Raw genomic sequence first — 23,182 nt, 5'->3', positions numbered from 1 at the left:
TTTCCTGCCACTATAGCCTCATACTTTTTGGTCTCACATTCATATCCAATATAGAGGCTGGATTTGTATTTTTCCTTCCTCACATTTTTAATATACACCATTTATTGTGAAGTGTTTTTTTAATGTGAAAATTAGATGTCTTTCTTTAAGCAAGAATGGATAAAGAGGATGAGGGACAATCATATGAGTGGACTTGCTCACTTTGGCCCCACAGTGAGGCTGACAGAGTGAGGGTCCCTGCCCATGGGGCTCTGACTCCCTGCCTGGGGCTGATCTAGCTGGGCCATTGCAGTCAGCCTGCTGCTCCTCCCTTCTAGCTCCTGAGTACACACTCTGCTTATGGGACAGCCCCAGACCTTCTTACATTGAGGGTTTTTGGGGAATTATCTCCATTTATCTCTTAAAGGAGCAAGAGAACGGAAATTAGAACTAAATCTTTGAAGACCTACAGAACACTCAGTTGTTAACCTAAGGAAGTTCATTCTCCAGCCGTAGAATGAAGCCACTGTTATTTGATTACAGTGATCCAAAATATTATGGGTCACATTCTCAAAGCCATGGAACTTTAGACTTTTAATAGCCCAGATAAAACAATTTTCTGGTGATCCTCTCCCTACCTCCCAGATGAAGATAGTTTTGCTTCTAGTGAAATAATTAAAGGCGCTTTATTTTGTTGATTTTGATGCCAAAAGCATGTTATCAAAGGGCTGTACTGGAGAGTTGAAGGATAGTTCTGCAAGGATATACAAGATCCCCTATAAAATTTTCAGCTCTCAGTGTGAAGGAACAAGGTATACTTGTAAATGCAGCAGCTGGTACTTGGCATTTTTGCAGCTCTTTTTACAAGGAGTTGGTCAGTACTGAACAGGATTGCCTAGGAGACACAGAGTAGCAGAATTACCAGGGCTGGCTCCATGTTCCTGGGTGGGGGAGAGAACAGGAACTCAACAAGCTCAACAAAGAGCTCCTGTCAAATTTGTTTTCCAGTTTAATGGTGAATATGGGTCTCCCACTGCAAATCTTATGAACTTGTGAACATGGGAAAAGAAGCAGGGAAAAATAGAATACTTTTTGTACTTCAGGAACTAGCTGAAAACCAAGAAATTTAAAGACTCATAAAGTCAACGTGCATGTGTCTAGTACACTTTTTGTTTCTCTGCCAATCTACATGAAGGGACATTTCAGGCCCCCAACTCTCTTTGGGTCCAATTAAGCAGCAGTAATTTACTTGCTGCCACTGCTGTCACTTTCATTTTGATGCTCGTTTAAATAAATTCCTTTAAAAAAGGGCAGTGATTAGTTACCCAAACCTAAAGTTTTTTGGTACTTTTGCTTTATGACAAAATATTCAAGTGTCAAGCTTTGGCCTGACTTGGCAATCCACTTAGTGATGCACTGAAGTACATGTGCTCATCTGTAGAACTGAAAGCATTTATTAAAGAAGGGGTCCAGGCAACATGCTGTACTCTAGCACGGTCAGGGAACTGTGACAAAGGGGAGTACCTTGCCCTGGAGCTGATACAGCACTGTCCTTGCTCAGTGCTGCAAGAGGACACTGGCCAGGTTTTACTGGAAGAAATAGTCTTTCCTGCCCCTATATTCTCTGAACATGTTTGTTATGGTCAGTTCCTGCAGGTATTGATGGTAATAGAAGCCTGTGGCTTTAGTATTTGCTTTCTAGGCCAGTAATTTAAAATGAATGCTATTTCCTTTAATTTATTGGTGCTGGTTTTCAGAACTGAGCACCCTGATGAGAAACTTGCACCATGTTTTGAGGACAGCCTGGGCTGACCATTTGTCATCTCAGATTGCTGTTATTAACTGGCGTGTTCCCCTATATGAAATGGATCCAGGCATTCCACAACTGTGTCAGTGCGTACTTTCAGATTGCACCCAGCAAAATGAAACCTTGTTCCTCTCCAAGGGAGGCACTGGGATGAAGTGGTACTGGAAACACAACAGATGACAACTGTAGGATGCCCAAAGCCTACTTCCCTGTGGCTGACCAGACCACTCTCCATGCACTTCGATGTGAGATGCTCCAGCTGGCATCCCTGGGCTATGGCTGCACTCAATTGTATGCTTCTGCTGTGTCCACATACTCTGAAACCCAGGTCTTTAAGTCCTATGTACAAAACGATGCTGTCCACGCACCATGAACAGAACAGACAGGATGATTAATCAGTGGACAAACAGCACTCATGGTAACACATCATACATAAAAGGCGAAAAGAGAAACCTGTCAGACGTAAAAGAAAATACTTCCCAAGTGACTTTTATTAACTGAAAGTGCCAACAATCTTTTAAACAGAGTCACCTTGCTCTAATGCCTTTGCTCCAGCCTTTCATGCCAGCTGACATTGTCCTGGACACATCCCTTAGGTGTCTTGTCATGCCTTGAGGACTCTGGAATTAGGTTATTCAGGATGTTCCCAATTATCTTTGTTACTCTTTCTCTACCATTAGAGCAGCTCTGGGAGCTCTACAAAAATAGAACCAGGAGAAAAAAAATAATTGGGAGTAAATTAACAATGGAAGATGCAGCTTTGTCCTTCAAGACAACCAACTAAAGGTTTCTGTTTTATCTTTGCATTTTGATTTGCTTGCATTTATCTTGTCCAGCTATCTAAACAGCAGATGCAGACAACAAACAGGAAAGCTTTTTTTCATTGAGGTGCACAATGCCTTCCAGTCTGCTTTGGCAACTTTTCTCATTTAATACACATCTCATGTTATTGGGCGTGATCTTCTATTCCCTTGTGCTACAGGGGGCTAAAAATCTAGGCCTGAATATGGGCTCCTTCTCTGTTATACATGCTACTGGATATGCCACCATGTAAATTTTATGAAGTCTGTGAGTTTATGTAAGGTTTGTCTTTGCCTGTCTGGGTTTGGGCAGTGCATATGGTTTATGTCAGCATTTGTAAGGTTATCGCAAAGGTTATCTTAGCTAAATTATGGCCCTTTGTTTATCCATGTGGTTAGTTATGGTGCAAACAGCTGCACTGTCAGTAAAATCTTTCTGCTGCCCTCAACCCTGACCTGGAGGTACCAGACTCTGAGAGGTTACATGGCTTCATATGAAAGTTGCTTTGAAGGGGCTGTGAATTAAAGCTGACACTTTACCTGAAATACCTGCCCCCAAATTAGCTGTGAAAAATCAGGTAACCAGCAGAAGATGCCAGTATGTCTTTGTGTGGCAGCTCACTATGGCCAGTGAAGCTTCTCCTCACCCTGGGAACTCATGCGTAACAAGTCCTAAAGAAAAGAAAAACTGCACTTGCAAGGGAATATCTGGAAGTATTTCAGGAAGGTGGGGAGGGAAAACCATTCTGCAGCATATGAACATGGTCTGGGCCTCTTGATGGTCAGGCACTGCCTGCTGCTCCAGAGGTCCTGAAATCATGGTGCAGGGGTCTTCTTACCTGTTGCCATAAAATAACCTGCCATCTCTCCCTTCTGATCTCCCTCTCTTGTCCACGCTTGACTGTGAAATAGGAAAGTTCATGTTTGCAAAGCAACATGTCTTGTTGCAAAGCAACAAGAAAGTCTCTTTCTTTACATGCATTCTTTCAAAGATGGGAGGCTTGTGATCCAGTGGAGGCAGATTTCATTTTTGTTCTTGCTTCTCAAATTATCCTAAAATCAGCTGCTAGATGAATCACCAGCTCCTTTTTTTCCTGACCCATTGCATATCTCCCTGCATATTGCAGGGAGAATTCAGTTTCACATTCTGAATTTTTGACTTGGATTCACTGTTTCAGTCTATTTATGAGGCTTTGTTCTGATCTGGACTGTGCCAGTGGGCCTCAAGTAATAAAATCTGCGAAGTAAAGTGGTGCTAATCTGCTGTGCCTCCCAAATCTGGCTCTCTTGAGGATGTGAGCATGTGCCTGTGTGTATGTCTGCCTAAGTAAGTGCATCTATGTGTGTAATGTAGCCAAAAAGAGGATCTAATTAGAGCTAACCAAATACTGGAAGCAATTTTTCTTTGAATAAATTATTCAATGCATTTTGTCTTTGTTCATCTCATAAATTATTCAGCTAATAGTATTTGAATGGTGCTGGAGCTTGTAGGCTACTGCAGAAATGATCAGTCAGATAGCGTACTCAGTAAGGAAGATCAACATTTGCTAAATAATGTATTTGGCAAATAATATTCATCCAGCCCTGGTTTTAATCGATCTAATGAGAAAGGCAGACACCACATGGCACTCATGGACGGCTTGGCAAGTGCTCAGGGAGCTGATCCTTTCAGCTTTGCCGCCTTCCCCCCCAGTACAAATAAATGTACAGAGTTTCTTTCCTGTTGGCACCGATGTGAGTGGCCCGGCTGGGCTCCCCACACTTGCACACCCATTCCCACAGCCAGAGACAGATTTCCAGCATGCTGTGGTGGGATGCTCCACCCAGGGAGCCTGCTGGCTCACAAGCTTCTTGCCAGCTCCTCACTTACTTTCCTGTGTGCAGAGTTCTGGGTATCTGTCGGGGGCAGAAGCTCTGCTAATGCAGAACGCTAACACTTTTCCCGCTACTTTGCACTTGAATTGTGGGGCAGCAAAGCCCATTGTCTTGAACTAGAATAAATAGAAAAAGAAAAAAAAAAAGCAAAACACAAAACAAAACAAACCCACCCTCTTTTATTAGACAGGAAGGTTGCAGGCTTGCAAATAATTTATTGGAAAAGGAGGAATATCTTATTTTCTGGAGGAGCTGATTTCAGGGACATGGATGAATACGTGTTTGTAGTAATTTTATGCCAGACATTATGAAGGCATGCTATATATTTCCTAATTTTTAAATTTTATTTTTTTTGTTTCTTTCCACTATCCCTGTTTTTTCCTTTCTATGAAAATAAACCTCAAACAAATCCAAACTCTTCCTTTCCACATGACATTTCTTTTTGTGCAGCCTTTCATCTGAAAGAACCATTTTTCTTGGAAATGTCAAGCTAAGCCTTTGAAAAAATTAGATGTCATTGGCTGTGTGAAACATCTTCCTTCTTTTCAAAGCCAAACCTCAAGGATATCTTGTTTAGAAGCTTCACATCTGCTTTATTTAACAGTACACAGGGCCAGACTATTCAAATTAGATTTTTATTGTATTTTGATGGTATTACTATTAATAGAAAAATATAAATAATCTAAAAGATCAATACAGAGTGCCAGACACTTGACATAGTTGCTTGTTTCTGAAATAGCCCATTGGCAGGACTTTTTGTAGGTTCAGATACTACTTATCGTGGTAGGATCTGTCACATTCTTTCCAACCATTGCACACATATGTGAATACATTCTGCATACGCTTACATTCCCATGACAGCTCAGCACCCTGCCAATGTTTGAAATAATTTTGACTTTATTTATAAGGAAAGTTAAGAGTGGGAATTTTCAAGGCTAGGCCTTTTCTGTGTTTAGTGCTGTAGCAGTGACCAGACACTTAAGTAGAGAAGTCAACTAAATAAAACAGGTTGTCTGGAGAAGCTGTGGATCCTTCATACGTGGAAGTGTTCAAGGCCAGGTTGGATGGAGCTCTGAGCAACCTGGTCTAGTGGGAGGTGTCCGTGTCCCCATGGCAGCAGGGGTGGGAACCAGATGACCTTTATGGTCCATTTCAACCCTTAGCCATTCTATGACTCCATGATAAAAACCGCACGCCGATTTCTCAGTCGCTCAAGAGGTTTTGCTGGATTTTTCTATCTCCATCCGCAGGGAAGTTGTTGTTCCCTCACAGTGATGCCAGTTTGGCTCAAGGCTTTTTAACAGTGTGAGCCAGGGTGGATTCTGCCATTCCTGGTGGTGAGACCTGCAGGCCACCAGTGCCACTGCTGCTGTTCAACCTCAGCCAAACTGGTTTTAGTCCGAAGTCATCGTAGTTACTCATGACGAAAGTTTGTAAGAAATGTGGTTTTGTGGCTAAAATTAGTTTGTAATCAATTTTATGCAGTGTTAATCACTCATGTTAATAAGCCCCTTCAGCCATGTTTAAATCAAGCTGAAAGACCTGAACCAACATAACAAAAGGCTCCATAAAATCAGTCTGAGTTATCCCCCCATAGTGACTAATTATGTTAATTAATTCAAAGCCTGATTGAACAAAATTATGCTGAAACAGAACCATCTCCACAAGTCTTCAGAAATGCTTCTTTTATAAATAAGGAATGAATCATTTACTGATGTGGAAATTTGGGGGTCGTACATGTGTTTTGGTTTGGTTTTTAATTTAATCTAAAATGTGCTTATTTAATTACTAATTTCATAACAAAGCCCAGTGGCCTCAGGGCTTGCCTGTCATGTGTTGTGGTAATGGCTGGTTTATTCCTGAAAAAGAACTTGGCTGCCCCAGCCTTCCCTCACAGGAGTGACTGAGCAGAAATTTCTGAAAACAGGGAGCACCAGAGATGACTCTAAGCAAACCCCTCAAGCCTGAAATTCCCTGCTCTTTCGCAAAGATTGGCTAAGGCATCTTGACCATTGGGGCTTGGTCATCCAAGCTAAAAATAAACACTCTTGTTCTACCAGGAATCTGCTGAACCATTTTTAACTCACTCCAGTGAAAATTAAGCAACTTGATGTTTGGATGTTGCCAAGGAGGCTCTGTGAAGCTCTCCTAGCCCAGGCTAGCACAGCTTGCCATGGCACCTCTGGCATCGCTGCTGTTGCGGTGGGATTTGCCGCTCCGTGATCCAGCCTGTGGGGAAGCAATGCTCTGCTAATTGCTGTAATCAACTGTTGTCATAAAAAAATAAAATTGTCTTCTGGGCAGGCTATATGCCCCACCTTGCCCACATCCCAGGAGCCCATGCTGGCCCGTAGCCTGCCAGCCCCGGCAATGCAGGGCTCCAGGTGCCCACAGCCCTGCTCTGAGTGGCCAGGGGCCCTGGGAGGTGCCCCATGCCCATGGCTGGGGGCACCCTGGTGTGTCTGGCTGGTCTGCTCCTGTCCATGCCCTGTGTGCCAAACTCTTTCCTAATGGATGCCCATGGGAGCTCCCCTGGCTTCACAGCATCCTGAGAGCCCTAAGAGGAAAACACCCCTCATCTGAGCATCACCTCCTTGCACGGGTGTGCCACTGACAGACTTATTTCACTGACTGAGGAGGATTTATTCCCTTCAACCAGGGTGACAGGTTTGTCCTAGCCTGTGGGTAATTGAGTGTTAGCAGGGGGTGTGACCAAAATTGACAGACTGGCACTTGGAGCTAGAATTAACTATTTCAGAAAGTCAAGGTTCAGCTGAGAAAAATGAAAGTCCTGAGGAGAAAAATGAAAATACTGAGATGCAGTGTAAAATTATTCAACATCAAATGATTAAAGATCAGTGAGAAATATTGTAACTAAATAACAGAAGTAATTCAATGTTAGTAATCAGTCTGATTATGATTTATATTCTCTGTAGTCCTCTGAACAGAATATTATTCTTTTTACTCATGATTCTCTGCATCTGAACATTTGAAACTCCATAAGATGAGAAAAATACCTCAAATGCTGGATCAGAGGTGAGGTGAAAGCCATGTGTAGAAGTATTCTCTTCTCTCTGGTGTATAACAAGTGGAAAAACAAGGAGAGAGATTTCAAGAAATAGTAACTGAGAGGCATGGAATGCAGGAAATTGCTTATGGTAATGAAAGATATCAAGAAAAAAGTGATCATTAAAACCAAAACAGTTTGCTCCTAGGGGAAGAAGAGAGCCTCTAGTGATGGGATATGTTATTAGGTGGGATGAGGAAATCATCAGTGATGGGAAAAGATGGATGTGTTGGATAAATATTTCTGTTTTGCAGTTGAAAACAGATCATTTATATCCTTGTTTTAAATGAGAAAATAGTTTCCATTAATAAGCAGAGCAACTGTTGAAGAATTTTAAGAGAGACACAAATTTTTATATTCGTACCTTCTGGCAAGGTGCAAACCAGGACTGTAAAGTACTTAGCTGCAGGGGTCACAGGGCCCATCAGTATCAATGCTGAGCAATTTCCATTACCTGGAAGTCCCCTGTGAAACAGGGCTAAGGCTACTTTTATGCCAGTAGCCTCAAAAAGAGGAGTGGATGAGCTGTGTTTCTTGGTGCTGCTTAGCCTGACATTTGGCTGGAGTGAAAGAATGGAAAATCTGATACATGATTCAGGTGATAAGAGCAGAGGAAGCAGGAGAGTATAATTAATACCTCTTAACATGTGGGAAATCCAAACAGAAAAGTGTGTACTTTTACTATCCAAGTTTTAAAATTAGTGTTTTAAAATTGCAGTGTGGAGAAAGAAGTTAGAAAATGTTTCACAGGCTGGAGGAAATACCTTGCAGGAAGAAACTCAGAGGTTAGCTTGTCAGAAAAGAGATGGAATAGTGCCTGAATTAAAATTTATAAGTAAATTTACAGGGCTAAAATGGCAGACCCTAAAGGCTTACTTATCCTGGCAGTGGAAGAAAAAAAGAGGAACAATGGCCGGGAATCAAAGCCAGAGCAATGCACCTGACAGAAGGCTCATGTTTTTAACAGAGAGGATGATTGAAGAATGTGATGGATTCTCTGCATTTTGATGGCTCCAGATCAAGGCTGAACTGTCTTTTAAATAAGCAAGCTCTTGGGTTCAGTGCAGGGAAAAGTGGCTAAAATTAAATGACCTGCGATATATACACAAGGTGCCAGGCCACTCTGTCTGATTGTCCCTTCTGGGACAATCTTCTGTCCCTTCTTAATTTGTAGGCCATGCAAAGCTGAGAGATAAATCTGGCCTTGCATATGTTTCATAGATAAATACATTTATATTTTTTATGGTCTGTGAAAATAAAGACAGCAGGGGTGTGCAGTGCTCCTGGCTGGCTGGGTGAGCCCCTGGAGGCAGGCAGGTGTGTGCTGAGTCCTCTCACTCGGTGTGACCCATCACACACACAGCCCAAGTGCAGGGGGGTCGAGCTCTTGCAAGCACAGGAGGCTTGACTCTGCATATAAGTTGCCCTAAGATGTCTCCAGGGAGTAATTCATGGATAAAATACTGAATATACCCCATAATCCCTGTGAGTCTCCTGGGAAGGAAGGGCAGCTAGGGACAGGTTTCAGTTTGATTAAGCTGTCATAGCAGACTCTTTCGCCCTCAAGTAACTCCTTATTCATTGCAACCTCTTGTCTGGATATGAAATGTTTTAAAGACGTCCTACAGATTGCACTGCAGCATAAGAATCTGCCCCAATATCAAGCCCAAAGCATCTCAAACACTTTGATTCCTGTGGACATCCATTAGACATTTCGTTCGACAGTAGAAAATGGGGAAGTAGAAGGAACAGTGACTCCCATGCCTGCATCCAGTAGCAGGCAGGGGGAGAGCAGATGATGGTGAAGGACAATGCAGACCCAGTGGGCCACATTCTGACTCAGGCATTCTGTGGTCTGGAGGAAGCTCCAGAAGGCACAGTATGTCAGCACAGCCCCCTGGATATCACAGTCACTCAGGCGTGCAGGTAGAGTAATGCTCAGTGTCCTGTTGGTACAACACATAGTGTGTCGCCAAGGTTTGTCTGCTCCCATTTGAGAGACTAAAAAGAAATGCTTTACTAGCTTTTTGAGACACTCTGCACTGTCAAAAAAGAAGAAAAAATTCACTGCAAACTTGTACGTTGTCAGTTGCACAGCTCTGTGAAATACTTTGCATGGTAAAAAGTGCCTGAGAGGGAAGATTATGCGAAATGACTATGTGAGCAGAGGTGACAAATCCCTCCAATCCACAGCTGGTAAAAGAGGTTAACTGCAAAAAGATTTGATGTATGTTAAGCAAAGTGCTCCACCCTTTGCAGTTTGCTGTTGCTACTGCAGTTAAAGCACTACAATTTTTTTTCATTGTAATCCCATGCTCTGTTTTTTGCTCACGTGTGAGACATTTTCTCCAGCCTGATATTCTTTGCCTTTTGGAATTAGTATCACTTTACAAACCACATTCAGAGGTTCTTCTGGGTACAGTGTTACAAATATTGTTTATTTCCATTCTACTGTGCTAGATACTGTACGAAAACATATTGAACTACTAGAAATATTCCTGCAGAATTCAAGGAATATTCGCTTCCTCAGTCATATTCCAACTACAATGCTAGAGGCAAGATGCAGATTTTATGGAGAGAAGTAATCTTCTTGCAGCCTATTTTTCTTAATCATCCTCCAGCTCTACTCTGTTTTGCATGTGTTGCAACCATTTACACCTGACTGAAGAGAAAGTGAAGTAAGTGTAAAATGCCACCCACTTTGCATGGGTGGAAATTACTGCATATAATGGGGAAGGCAGTGAAAGAATCAGGCTACAGGGAGTGAGGTATCACCGTGTATAGTTAACCTGAAGACCTTCACACCAAGATGTGCAGATGTGAAAGTGCTAGCAAAGGCTTCTGGAGAAACAGTTGTTGAGACTGCAGGACTCAATCTGTGCTCATGCAATTATGACCTGTCCCATTTCACCTCTGTGGTGCTAATTCTTTACTGGTTTAATGAATTCTCAGCCTGCAATGATGACTAGGATTTTATTATAATTTAACCATCTTTTTTTTTTTTTCCCAGCAGTTTTGATTCCAAGCATAAAAATTATGTTTAAGGTACACTTTCAAGTTCTGTATCCTGGGAAGTTCCTCAGCCTTGATCCAAAGATGCAAATTGACCTACTTGCTTGCTGGTAACATAATTAGTGATTCTTCCTCTTCAGCACAAATTCTTCTTTTACTTCTCATTGTGATGTTTACAGTTTTCCAGATTCAGGCAATCAGATTTTGTTAGGCTTTTGTTGGCTTTGTGTAAGAATTATCCCCACTTCAGTCTGAGGTGTTATTGTAGCCTAAACCTGCTGTAATTCAGCCATAAATCATGCCTGTGGAGCAAGAAGGGATGCGTCTATCACACTAATATTGTTTTCTTCTGTCAGTCATATGCCACGTTAATGGTCCCTTCATATGTTGTTTATAGATATGGCCATTTTTTTTACAACACACTACTTCTAATGCTAGAGGGAAGAATAAGACAGTGCACCCATTTTATAACTTGTTTAATTCCTCATTGAAGAGCTTGACATAATTGGGAACGACTGCAGGTCTGTTGTTACAATTAGAATTTGCTCTCTAGCCCTAGGCTTTTCCCCTTCAGGGGGGTTGATTGGAGTCCTGGGAGGCCTCACTTCACAGCATGCTATTTCCTGAAGCCTCTTTCATCCCTGCTGCTAAGTGTACACCGAGTGATTTTGAGGGTAAAGCATGAAGCTTTGCAGGGTCTGCAGGAGCAGAGCAAATAAGTGATTTGTGCCAAGACTAAACCAAGCTTCCTATAGGCAGAGGAGCTGCCAGGATTTTCTGCCACAAAGTGGGATATCATCATCTGCTGTACATTGTGGCAAACCTCTGGGCAAATGTGGGGGTAACAAGAGAGGGAGGCGAGGAAAACAGAAGATATTACCAGGAAGACACAGCTCTCAGATGTCTGCAGGGAGAGCTTTCTGTGCATGCAGAGAATTTCTCAGACTCATTTTTTTTTTAGGGTTGGCCAGAGCAAATCCATTGGGTCAAAACACTGCCAGAATTACCAGCAGCATGTCATGGTCAGCTGCACCTGGACTGTGGGAAGGGAGAGGAGAGGGGGGAGAAGGATGGACTGTAGGCTTGATACCATCTCTTGGGCACATTAGCGGGAACATTGCTGCTGCAAGTCACCCAGTTAGTCACCTCTTATAGGAACAGGGCTTCTTGCACTGCACTTGAACTTGAGAAACCATCTTTTAATAGAGTTTTGTTTTGGGCTGGGAGACACTGAGGCGAATTCTCAGCTGCTGCAAATTAGCACCGCTGCATGGTCTTCTGTTACACCAGCTGTGGGCTAGGCCCTTGTCAGAGTTTATTTACAGAAATTGGCATGATCTTTGAGAGCAGTCACGTTGTCTGGATAGGCAGCAGAGTGACAAAAGATGTGCCAGTTAGTGTATTATGTCCTCTCTTCTCTGCTGAAGGGCACACAGGTGGTGCAGGTGCCCGTCAGTCATCTCTGAATCATCAGGTACCCTCAGAACCACACAGCTGCAAACCCCCGTTGTCCCAGGGACATCGCTGTGTCCAAATGTTGTTCCATGTGCATGCAGCAAGCCCCCCACAGTGTGGCATGCATGCCTAGATGCTTGCAACACAGGCTTATGCACAGGTACGTCCAGATTCCTCTACCCACTCAACCTGGATCTAGAAAGCCTTTCGGCTGCACAGAAGTATAGTTGCTCTGAAATTAGAGAGGAGAAGCAATTACAATGGACCCTCTAAGATCTCTCCATCCAACCCAAAACTTCTTCAGGCTCTTCAAAATATTTTGTGGTTGAATACATCACCCTTTCTCTGCTTCTCTCCTTTCCCTCTTGCACAAACACAGACATAACTTTTTGGCAACTATACAAATCCCTCCACCCAGCCCCAGGAAATCTAGACTTTGTGGAGTTGGAATGTGCCTTATTGATCTGTCAAGGCATTATATCTGGCCATTAGGTTCACATGTACTCTTCTGAGATTAGCTAAATCGCTCTGCTAATAGGCAATTTCACAGACCCAAGTGTCCAAAGATAACAGGAAAAGTTCAGAAAACAGAGTTTAGCTAACTGATCTGTGACTGCTGAGAGCTTGTAAAGATTTTAAAATGGGCTATGAGTAAAAGCAATTGGTGAGGAGCTGAGGCAGCCCAGGTCTCTCAGGATATAATCCTTACACCTCTCTACAGTCGATTATGAGTCACTCACTGCAGTAACCTGGTATTATTTGCTTGTCCTTTGTTCTTTGACCAAAGGCAGAGGGAAGTCCATCACCAACTGTCCTGTACTTCCATGTGAAATTGCTGCGAAAAGATGCATGAGGAGCTGCAGGGCTGAGCAAAATAACTTCACTTCCTGTGGTGAACCCTGCAGGCTGAATTTCAGGGAATGACTGACATTTCCAGCAGCTCTCTGAGATCTCTGGGGATCCCTGGAAGCAAGAGCATGCTGAGCCATATGCTTTTCCAGGAAGTGGCCCAGGTCATGGTCTGTTAAAGAGAGAATCATTGTCCATTGTGATTACCTATGCTCTCAGCTGCACTTGGGGAACTGGCAGGAGTGAAAATGTCAACCATGAGTGCTGGTGGGGAAACAGATGCCTCTTACTATTTAAATATAAGTTCATGGTCCCAATGGTAGAACAATACATTAATTTCTCGGCAGCCTTTACATCCAGAGATGGACCTTGAACTAGGATCTGAGCAGGACCTCCTGAGGATGGCAAGGACCAGCAGAAAGCCCAGCCAGTCTCCAGGTTAGGCAGTCTGTGAACTCCCCCCTGCCAGGGTGACTGACCATGGTGTTGGCAAGCTGTGCCTGTGCAACAGTGGAAAGGTGTGCCCACAGCTCATGCAGACACATGGAGGCTGTGTATGAACCACTGGGAGTCACAGCAAGGCAGAGCTCAGTGATAGCCAAGGACCAATGAGCTTCTGCATGAGTTTTGCAGCTGTCTTGGAGCCATGTTGCCAGGTATGGGAGTGCCTAAGCTAATTTCACTCTGATGCCATTGGATTTTGCCTTTTATTTCTTTTATATGTTCCCTGTATTCCTCACACATGTAACTCTGTCACCTACTGTATTAGTGACTAGTTTCCCCGGTGCTTTTCCATGGCCTTTCCTTAAGCAGAAAGACAAAACAAATTCTAGAGCTCCAAGCCCTGGGGAACACAAGGCTCCAGTGGTATCTTGGTTCTACCTGGGAACCAAGGCTGAGAACAACTCTTGGAGATATATTCTCCAGGACAAAGTACAGCTAGTGCAGAAGGGTGGCTCCAGAGAAGGGGCTCGACCTGGAGGGGAATTGCATCACCACTTGTCCTCCTAACTGGTGCTTTCTTCCAATGATACTAATATGCCTTAAACCTATAAAAATGTACTCACCCCTTGGGATGTGGGATTTTGTGGACATCTTTCCATAATTGCCTCTAAAGGCCTTCAAATAAAGATCCCCTTTTATATTACCTCCCTACAAATATTATCTCAAGTTTAATATCCAGGTTGGGAAAATGGCAACGACTCCAGCTGAGGAAGCATGTACAAAATACAGTGATGTCTTTCAGACGCACCCCACTACATGGCTGGGTGCTGTGGTGCCCATGCCACTAATTTCTCCTCTGGGGTCAAATAGGAGGCAAACACTCTTGATTACAACACAGATTCATAGATCCAAAGAATTTGTCAAGCCTAAACTGAAGTCCAGGGTTGTACAGCTCAATCTGCCCTTTTATTCTCCCGGGAATCTGTTTGACTCTAACTCATCGACTCCGAAAATCTTCCAAAACATATTTCTTGGCAATGCTTGGATCTTCCCAGCAGAAGGTCATTATCTTTTCATAAGAATAAAGGGAGGTACAAAACTCCCTAATTCCTTGGCAAATGAACAGGCCTCCAACAGACATGTACTCTTTCTAAGGCCAGAAAGAAGGGCAAAGAAAAAGCTGTTAAAGATTTTTTTTCCCCCAAGTTACAGGAGAGTTTGTCCCCCAGCTTTCCTTTCCTCATCAGTAGAAGCCCAGAATAGCGGCTAAACCAAAGGAGGAGGTTGTCTTCTGTTGTGGCAGGATCTTAGTGGTCTTTACATCATCCTGTCTTGTGCATCTTGTTCATGCTTCTGGGATCAAGCTGACCTTTGCAATCGCCCCTTTAGGTCAAATGGGGAGGTACCACTGGACACTGGTTTTCCCCTTTACTCTTTGTAATGTGAGGCTTGGCCAATTTTCAAAGCTCATCAGGGAGTTTTACAGCAGGCACTGAGGACACTGGGTCTGCCTGTGATTGCTACTGCTGTCTTCCTGCGGCACACAAAAGTTGTAGCTTTTGTTCTCTGCTGTTGGTCTCAAGCCTATTACAGAGCCCTGGGGAGCATTTTGTGGCCGCAGGCTGTGTGTGGGGTGGGCGCTCTGGAGACCAGTCAGGACTAACCATCTTCCTGTGGTTGTGGTAGACTGAGCTTGTCCTGGGACCTTTCTGATTCCAGTTTTGCTGTCTGGCATGGCTCCTGGTATAATGCAGACCACAACATTTCAGCCAGTAATTCCCAGCAGAAGGAATTACTCCTTGCTCTAGCAACAATCAGCAAACAAGAGAGCATAAGAACTGGCATAAGGACTTCAAACGCTCTCTTGCACCACATATTTTTGCTTCTTCCCTTATTCATTAAGAAAATTAGAAGTGCAGGGTGATGGAGATCAGCCTTTTTCCCACTGCCTAGAGGAAAGGAAGATAGAAGCAAAACCTTCTCGGACAAGGAGAGAGGGGTGCTCTGTGCCAAGGATTGCAAGTGTTTGACAGGGCTGTTCAGTACAACTGATCCCAAATGTTGTAGGTGGGATCCTGGACAGGATATTTATGCCATCATTGCATGCATGTCTTCTAGGAATTTGGGCCAGGTGCTGATGCCCAGTTTTCCTTCCTGCTGGGAGCTCTGTAGATTCCCTCATCTGCATGAGACACAGGAACCTGTGGTAGGTGTTGCATATTTGCACCCACCAGTTCATCTCTACTTTCTCCTGCTTCCTCATTTCTAGCCTTCCCCAGGGACAGAAGACTTAGAAAGAGGGTAATGTAAATCCCTGCCAAGCAGAGATCCAGCAAGGGCTATTTAATACCTCGCTGTAGCCACCCTAGCCTTCCTTCCTCCTCTGCTCTTCAGTTCCTGCTCACTTGTGAAGACGTGGAAGTTATGCAGGCTGCCATCCCACACAGTTCATCCCTGCACCCCTCTCTCATGTCCTGACAGGGTCTGACATCTGAGGGCTTTCCCCTGTGGGCAGCAGAGCTGTAGGGGAGCAACACATCATGGTGTTCACACAGGAACTGGCAACAACAAAACTCAGGGGTATTCAGAGTTAGGCGTCTGCAGCTCTGATTTTAACTCTCCCTAGAAGGTGTGGCTACATTAGCTGGAGCCTGCTGACTGAATGAGAGGATAGGAAGATTTGCCCACTGTTGTGTGAACGGAAGATAGGTAAGAACTGAGAGAAAGAATAGACAAGGAAAAGAAAAGCTACATACATTTTTTTTCCTTTTTACACATTTGACCCTTCAGATGTCTTTGTGTGACTCCAATTGTCTTGTGTGATTGTTAGGCATGTTTATATGAGAAAAACTTGCATCACTGGATATTGTCTGAAATAGCCTAAATAAAGGCTGGTAAAAGCCTCCCACTGTCCAGTTAAACAATAAGAAACCCAGATGGCTGAAAAGAGATCTGTATTTATATAGACTTAAATATGAGGCCTTATTCTACAGAATCAAGTTCTGTTCCAAATAAACCAAAGAGTTTTTGGGAGTTTGTGTGTTACTCCACATATCTGCTTATAACAGATAATTTCACTTCCTTTCAGGAAGGGTGCAGAAGGCAGGGGATTTGTTCTCTCTCCTCTTTCTCATAGTGGTTTCTGTCTTCTCCATCAGAGTAAGAGATACCAGTGCTACTGACACAGGCTGAGATCCAAGGCCACTCTGGCTTATATACACAATTTTGGTCAGGCAAGATTTGTGGATATCAATGGATCTTCAAACTTGCCAGACCAGACACTGAAAAAGTGTTAAGAAAAGACACTGGAGATGGATCCCTGTCAGCACTGCATTGCTATGACAGGGATGTGGGTGCTCCATGGACCTTACACCCTCATACCTGCATCAGCAGAAAGGACAGCTAGCCATGTGGCCAGGGTACATGCTGCCTCTGGTTCCACCTGGGCTCCATCTCCATGTGTGTGGCCTCTGGCAATCAGAAAATGGTGTTCCTTGTTTCTTTTGCAGGCATGTCCATTGCTTCTCACAGGATCATAGCCTGGCAAAAGCCCTCCAGAAAATGGAGATGTGTGGAGGCGTGTACCCCTTTTGCTGCCAAAATGACATCCTAGTACCACACCATACTTTTGGTGGTTTTTTATTTTTTTTTTTAATGGAGTGGTTGCAGATGGTGATAAACAAAGAGATGCTCTCTTTGGGGAGCTGATTCCCACAAAGCAACCACTGGGAAATAGAGTGGAAGGCAGATTGGCAGGCAATAAACCTGCACACAGTGCACCTAGATATAAACACCCAATGTGTCTTCTGATTAATTCAACAGAAACACTCCAGGATGGGCTCGCATATGATCCACACCAAATCCAAGAGAGCTGGGAAGGCATAGGTCTGGAATCAGTACTTATGCATCCCCAACTTTGGGAGTCTGCCATAATAGCAGTAGCCTGGAGACCCTGGCAGCTTTGAGGAATTGGTGTGTGCTGGCTGGGTTCCCAGTAAAAGGATTAGCTGCAACAAAATGACACTAGACTTACTAATTAAATTAAGATCCTTTCATAGTTTTGGGGCAGGATTTTCAAAAGTATTCAGCCTTGCCCTAACTGTGCTCCCACAAAGGGTAGTCAGGTGTTGTACTGGCACTTTCAAGCAGAGCAAAAACCTTCAGAGAATTTACCTTCATTCTGAAACCCTTTAGCAGATATGATGGGAAAATGCAGTGATCTTGGATTCCAAGATGCGACTAATGGAATATCTGCAGCTGCACAGGCTCTATCTGCTTCTCTACGTGAAGAGAAGTCAGTTTTGGGGCACACCTAGACAGGAGAACCCTAAGGAAAAAGCAGAGGGCTTGGGTTGCTCCACAGACAGCCACTGCTCCACGAAGGGGACATGAGAGGGATGCTCCAGTTTTATGATGTGCTGCATACAAAATGTTCTAAGGGTGTGTATGACATTAAAGATCTCTCCACACCTGCATCCTGTCCCTCTTCCAGTTTGCTTAATCCTGTCCTGCCTTTTTGAAATGTCACCTGCCATCTCAGTCAATGCACAGGCCCTCCTCACTTCCTATCCCAAATTGATCCAGATCCTTGTTATCCCCTGGTAAAGTGACACTGCAGTTTCTACTAAAGATGTGGAGTCCCTTCCTTCCCTGTCATTTCTTCCATGAGCAAAAGGTCAAAGCTATCACTTCTGTAACTGGGTAGGAGGGATAGTTGTGAGTTGAGTCATCCCACAGGCACAAGGTATCCTATAGATCCACTATTGTCTCTGGAGAGCAGTGAAATCTAGGCCAGCAACCTTGCCTGATGCAGCTTTTCCAGCGCTGTTGATATTTAAGACAAATGATAATTGCTTCAGAGAAGAGGAGGTGATACCTAACATCTCTGTTTGTCAGGAAAGCTGACATCAAAAAGCCAGAGGTAACTGGGAATTTTTCCCAAACTTCCAGCAGTTTTTTTTTTTAAATTATGGATTTGAAATTATTATGGCTTTCAAATTATTCAAAATTTTCTGCCCTGCCTGCCATGTCATGGCACCCCATTGAATTGGTTTCCAGGGTTGAATGTGGCCTGGCAGCCTTCACACAAAGGATATGGAGAAAACTGAGCTGCCCCCTTTTTTAAGACTCTCACAATACAGGATCTTGATGAAGTTAACAGCTGACAAATGCAGAACGTGGAAAAGGAAATACTGCTTCAGGCAGCACTGTCATTGTAACCCTTGGAATTCAGGGCTGCGGGAGGCTCTTGCAAAGAGATGTTTTTACAAGGACAGCAGCACAACAAATGCGACAGTCAGTAACAAAAGCTCAGAGAGGAAAGCAAGACCCAGCAGGGGACAGGGAGGAATTGCCTTTCAAGCATGGCACTGAGTGACCGGACGGGTAATTTGGGAAGTTGTCTTTCCCTAAGTATTCAGCAAATCTCTGGGAATGGGAGGCACTGCAAAATTGTCATTTTATAGTTTTGTACAATGCTTCTGGTCAAAATCTGGAGAGCTTAGGTTTCCAGAGCCAAAAAGAGAACACGGGCCAATTTCTGATCCTTTTTATGTTGTGATAGAGATTCCTATCACACATGCAACCCTCTGACAAGGGAAGTCCTCATATTTTAAGTTGTATCAGCTAAATATGCAACTAAATATCTAAATAGCAAAACAAGGCTTACGTGGCTGCATTTTTCCATGCATTTTTCTCTCAAACTTGTCCCCTTCCCACAAGGAACTTCGAAAACACTGACAAAAGTGACCAAACTTTACATGGGGTAGAGATCAATTACATTCCCATTATTTTTTTGGAAAATGGTGTTTATTCAGAAGGCAGTGAGTGTCCTATGGCACACTTACAATCAGTGCCTTTGGTGAAGATAAAACTGTGGTTTGATTTTAATGCTATCTGTGCAGTTCTGCCTGCTGACTGGGTATGGTCAGGGTCCATGTGGTCCACATGCAGTATGGGATGGAGCAGGACCCTGTTGCCCCAGGGCCTATCAGTGGTTACTGTACATGGAATATGCTGCACAGGGGCTTGAGCTCCCGTGAGTGAGTGTGGAGGGGGAATTGAAGCATTTTGGAGGTGGGAGAGATCAAAGAGAGGCTGACAGGCTGTTGCAGTGTAAAAGTATGGCCACAAGGCATTAGCCTATGGGAAACTGGATTATGTCATTGCTCAGAGTGACTGGCTTTGTTTTCTGGGTAGCACAACTTTCAAAAATGTTTCCTGTGCAGGATGGTTTGCTTCCTAACATGTGTATAACTCTTGATACCAGAGGGGAATTTGTGTAAGTGCTATAATCTTTGTTCTTTGCAGCGTTATATTTAATCACTAAGACCCGATATAGATGGCAGATGTGTGGCATGCACAGACCACCATTTCAGCTTACTGGTAATTTGGGTTGCTGTTACTTCACCTGTTTGAGTGCCCTTTTGTTGTACAGTTTAATTCTGATTTTAAGGATGCTTCCCATCTATGTAATGCATTTATTCCAATGAAATTATCCCTGTGTTACACCAGGAACTCAGTATTTACACCATTCACTTTAAACTCATCTTAATAGAAACCATGTATAAATTCCACTGAGTGGGTGGACTCTTGCCTTGGGTCAGTGGTTGCTGCCTACATACAAAGTAAGCAGGAGGCCTTAACTTTCTGAGTAGGGAGCATTCTGTGCTCACCACAGGTAGATGCAAATAACAGGTCATGGCAGGCAGAAGTCAGAATCAGATCTGATACCTTTACTAAATGCATGACTGCTATTTTACAGGAGGCATCACACAGTACTATACCAAAACCAAGAAGCATGAAATGAGTGTCCAGAATCTGAGATCAGCTATTTGTTGGAACTCAGTCACCAAATTATATGCTTCTGTCTTGGGTAAGGGTGCAGTGAGTATTCCCAGAAGTGCTTTGGGATCATTAGTCTCACTAGGATATGTGAATAACTGAGTTAAGTACACCCCCAGCTTGGAGGTCTTGGTAGGAAGGTACTTGAGAAGCCACAGCTCACTAGGACTCTACTGCTTCTTGGAAATTGCAGAGGTTGACCTTGCAAGTGTAAAAAAAAAAAAAAGATATTTCAGTTGCTCTCACTGCAAAATCTATATATGAATAGTTATTTCTTGCCTGAAAAGGGAGAGCTGAGCTGGATTTTGGTTGTTCCACTGTCGTGTAACATGGTGGGACTTAGAGAAAGGCTAGTTAGTCCATGTGCACAGCACGGTGCAGTACAGCAGTCAGGGTCCTGTGAGTAGTGTGCCCCAGGGGTCCCCAGTTTGTTATACCTTGCTTTGCAACAGGAGTGTTTCAGTCCAGGTGCAGGTCTGCACTGGCGTAGCCATACCACCTGCTGGGGGACATGGTGTCACCTTCCTGAGAGCTGGGGGACATGGTGTCACCTTGCTGAGAGCAAGTGAGGGAGGGAGGGGAGGACAAAGGCAGCCCTTAAGCTATTGGTGCACGCTGTGGATCACGCCACTTGTCTGAGGGACAGCAAAAGCAACACACAGCACTTAACTGCCTTAAACATGGCTCATGTTGGGGGCTCTGCTGTGCGTCCCAGCAGCATGAGATTTGCTAGGAAGACTGCAATTGTATAAAATTTAGTTTTTTGTAGAAACCAGATAGGTAATTATTCACAGAAGGTGGTCATAATTGCCTTCACTAACAAGTAAGGGCAGAAACAGTTGCCTTTAGCCCCGCTTTTAAAGGACAAAGCAAAGAGCACTTGGCAGGAGGAATTTCCCATAAAGAAGAGGTGTTTGGTGTTTGACAGGGTAATTGAATGTTTAGACCAGCAGGATGACATGAAAATACACTTTCTTTTGTGTGGCTCAGGAAGACCAGTCTTTGTCAACAGCCTAAGACACAGGATGGAGGACTGTCAGGAGCCAGAAAAAGAATGTGGTGTAGACAAAGTTCTCATCTGAATTTTGGATGCCACAACTTCCCAAGAGGCTGTGATGTCCACCTATAGTTGCCTGGAGAAGATATCCAGGGGTAAGGACATGTGGCTTTTAAAGTCTTTTAAAAACTGATATCCCTTTGCATAATGTTCCCTCCCAGCCTGCCTCCATTATGTCCCATCCAATAGTCTGTTTTGAGTGGTTTAGTGCTGCTGAGCAATCAGATGTTCTGTGTTCTTTCCTTCACATGATCTCCAAAGGGCCTTGTGATTCATTGTGCAGCCACCCTTGCTGTTAGAGGAGCACAGGGTGAAAGAAGCACATGGGACAGGAGAAGGGGACTTTTGGTGGCAGGACAGACATGGAGGTGTCAGAGGAGACCTTCCACCAGCCACCAAGGGAGTGGTGGAGCTGTCCTCTTCAGGACACGTCTGTTCCTTTCAGGTAAGAAAGAAAGTTTTGAAATGGGGGGGGGGGGGGGGGGAGGGGGGAGTTAAATCATGGTTTTGCCCCACTCCCTGCTCCCCTCCTCTCTCAGTGCCCCTTCATCTTATATCCTGTGGATTAAGGATACAGAATTTAGACAAAATGCCCCAATTTTGTCTCTTTGCAGCAGGTCTTTCAAATGTCCCATCTCCTCTCAGCTCAGTAACTTCAAGTACTTACATAAAGGGTCCACTAGCCATGGAGAGATGCTATTCCCATCCTGCTTTTGTTTTGAATTTTGCATAGACAGGGTCTGTGTTGTGAAGCCATTAATTGTCACAAAGCTAATGGCTTGGATCTACAGGCCACAGGCTTAAATTTCTGGGAATGAGATTTACTGCAGAATATCACATGAGGATACTGTGACAATCTAGTTGAGGTTTAAGAAGAGCAATCCTATTAGCTTGAATTGCTGATAGGGATCAAAGCTCTCTTTCCTCTTACACAAGTGCTTTGGAAGCAAACTGATCACTGTCCAGGTCTATTAGACCATGAAACCAGATTAGAAAACTGGGGCCTCTGTCCAAATGACAGAGCAGCTGAGGCTGCTGTACATAGAGGAAGGGAGAGAAGTGGGGAGATTATGCAAATACATGGCAAATAACTCATTTTATGGGATATAATTAAATAAAATGAAGGTATATAACAACACTACCAGCTGAATACAAACTTGCTTTCACTATAGCAAAGGACACATTCAATGTCATGGCCAAGAGAACCACCTCAGGGATGCACAGCAACCAAAATTTAATCTTCATAGCTACAAGATTGTTTAAAGTGCCAGGGCACCTTTTTGTGCTGCATAAGGAGAACGTAGACCCTTTTATACCAGGTATGTGCCATACAGACTTTGAAACACCTGGCCTTTTATTAGAGCTTAGGAAATAAACTGGGCTGGAGAGACAAGAAAGAATAGTGATTGATGGTTGTATGGATGGTACTGGCCACATTACTAATGTGACTCTAGTGATCCGAATAATTGTCAGGGCTATGGGAACAGGGCTTTCTGGTGCTGTGCAAACACAAAAACCCATGGGTTCTGCCAACAAATATTCTTGTTTTAGTCCCACACACCTTTAAGGATGTTCAAGCTGATAGCTGACTGTGGCTTACGTAGAAAAAATGATGACTTACATCCTCTTGGAGTGGGGCAGGTATCTAGCATTCAGCTCTCCTGCCCGTGACTTAAAACTGATTTACAAAAAATCCTAACACAGAATTTAGTTCTATGGCAAATTAAGTGTATCATAAGGAACAAAGCCCTGTGATTTCTCTCAGGGAAGAAGTCTGGGGCAAATTGTCCTGCTGCCCCCCTCCTCCACTTACTGAGATTGCAGTGGGTCATAGGTTTGGGAAAGATCTAACAGGCTTCAGTAGTCAGTTAGCACCACTTGGTCCCTCTGTGGATCAGACTAGGTCTGGAAGTGAGGATTAGCTAATAAAATAATGCCATTTTTCAGCTCACTGTCCATGTCGACAAGTAGTGTTTGGGAATCTATGTATAATT

The sequence above is a fragment of the Cinclus cinclus genome, chromosome 3, assembly GCF_963662255.1.
Source record: "Cinclus cinclus chromosome 3, bCinCin1.1, whole genome shotgun sequence".
NCBI classification, from domain to species: Eukaryota; Metazoa; Chordata; class Aves; order Passeriformes; family Cinclidae; genus Cinclus; species Cinclus cinclus.
This window is presented reverse-complemented; position numbering follows the sequence as displayed.